Below are 2,390 nucleotides of genomic sequence, written 5' to 3'. Positions count from 1 at the left end.
ATTAGGTGACTTTAATGTCTATCATTATTGAGTAATTAATAACTGACCTAATATCAGTATCTTTATATTACGTATAACCATCATGCAAGTAAATTACCAATTTATCATGGTCATTTTGTGTTAAAAATATTTGGTGTCGAGAAATATTGTGTGGTCATTTGATATATATGTAAGTAAATTTGTAGTGGTTGTTGTGTACTGATTGTGTTGGAGTGTATAGTATTTTGATAATAGTGATATTAGAATTACCTTTTATGGTGGTTGATATTTATCTTGGTGTGATTTGTGAGGTGAAGTGGTCGATTTGAAGTTGGTTTCTTCTGACAGATTGTGTTATAACATTTTTGTATTTTGTCATGCAGAATTCTGAAAGTGCAACTTAACACATAAATTATAGAGCAGGACTCATCCTATGCTACAACAGTTTATACAACCATTTTGGTACCAAACTTTAGTGCACGTGTGCCCGGATCAAACTCACATGGTGAGAGAGCTGGCAGCCGCTGCACTAATATATTTGACCTGTTTTACATGTTATTTCAGCATAATTTAACATTTTTCAAGAGCATAATAATCAGAAATAATACAGTAAAAAGTTTATTTCTCTCTTTATCTATTACTTTACCTCCATTGTTCTCTCTCTTTCTCTCTGTCTGTCTCACACTCACTGTCCCCCACTCCTCCCTTTATAATTGATGTGACCTCTATTCATCTGTCTTTTTCTCCCTCTGTCTTTCCCACTTTTTAATCATACAAAGTCAGAGCACTGAGACAGGTGAAGTGAATAACACTGATTAGTCTGGTTATCAGTGGCTCCTGTCAGTGGTGTGGATATATTAGCATATAAGGGATAATAATGTTTAGTCCTTAAAGTTGATGTGGTTAGAAGCAGGAAAAATGGGCAGCGTGGGAATTTGAGCGACTTTGACAAAGGACCAAATATTGCATAGCTAGATAGATTATTCTCATTATACGGCTGATCGGTGTATATGTTGCATACATGTATATATGTGTAGTGTTTGATTACTAGAACCTTTTAAAATACATTTACATCAAAGAGGAATTATAATGTTAATATAAGTTAATAAGTCTAAATACTTGTCTATAAACCTGTTTTTCTCTTTACTCTCCAGACCCTCAGTGTCTCTCCTCCAGAAGACTCCCTCCTCTCCAGTCAGCTGCCACGCTACAGGTTTCTACCCTGACAGTGCCACACTCACCTGGGAGAAAGATGGAGACGGAGATTCATGAGGAACGTGGACCACGGAGAGATCCTCCTCAACCACAATGGATCCTTCCAGATGAGTGTTGACCTGAACCTTTCTATCAGTCACACCTGAAGAACTGGAGGAGGTACGACTGTGGTGTTACGGCTCTCTGGTGTGAAGAACGACAAACGTCATCAAACTGAAAGACAAAGCAGTGATCAGGACCAATAAGACTGGGATCAGAATTGACAAAGGTGAGAAACACAGATTTAAAGGGGACTATTATGCTCCATGTGAGCTCTGTATTCTTGGTCTGAGACTACGCTGTTGTAACTTTGCATGATTCACTCTTCAAAAATAACCTTATTTATCTTATACTAGCTCCTCAGTTCAATCTCTGAGTGAAACATAAAACGCAATATTTGCACAAACCTTGTAACCTTGATTAACAGATGGATAGATCTTTTCTAACCTGCTGCCTCTCCAGACATTGTGATTTTTGTTTATTTGTGTTGTTTTTTGCTGAGCAGAGGAGCCCAGTAACATCACCATCCCGATTACTGCTACAGTGGTTGTTCTTGCTGTCGTCCTCATTGCTGCGATTGGATTTATCGTTTACAAAAATAAAGAAAGGTGAGTTACTCGATTGAACTGAGTTGATGCTCTGCAGACTGAAAAACTTAAGTAACATCTAATAGTGCACCAAAATCTGAAGTAACCTACGACGGAGTATTAGGGCCATACTAAGAGAAAAAAATAATATTTTTGGTGGAAATTATGAGAATAAAGTCATAATAATACGAGAATAAAGTCATAATATTAGGTCTACGAGATTAAAGTCGTAATTTTATCAGAACTGTCAGCCTGTTGGCTCAGCCAGCAAAACTGTTTTTTTTTAAATGATCAATAGGTTAGTTTACCTGTTGACTGTACTGACTGAGACAAATCAGATCTTGATAACTCTATCGAAGCTTTTTTCTCATTAAAACGATTACATTATTCTCGTATTATTACGACTTTATTCTCGTAATTTCCCAAAAAAATATTTTTTTCTTAGTCTGGCCCTAATACGTCTGTCGTAGTAACCAAACAGTCAGCAGAGTAAGGCTCAGATATATTATAAAAATAATCTACAGAATAATACACATAATCTAAACAGAGATCAAGTTTATATGAGAGAGA

Source organism: Morone saxatilis, unplaced genomic scaffold (genome assembly GCF_004916995.1).
Source record: "Morone saxatilis isolate NCDOM2014 unplaced genomic scaffold, NCSU_SB_2.0 Contig20, whole genome shotgun sequence".
Classification (NCBI taxonomy): Eukaryota; Metazoa; Chordata; class Actinopteri; family Moronidae; genus Morone; species Morone saxatilis.
Note: the sequence above shows the minus strand (reverse complement) of the source record.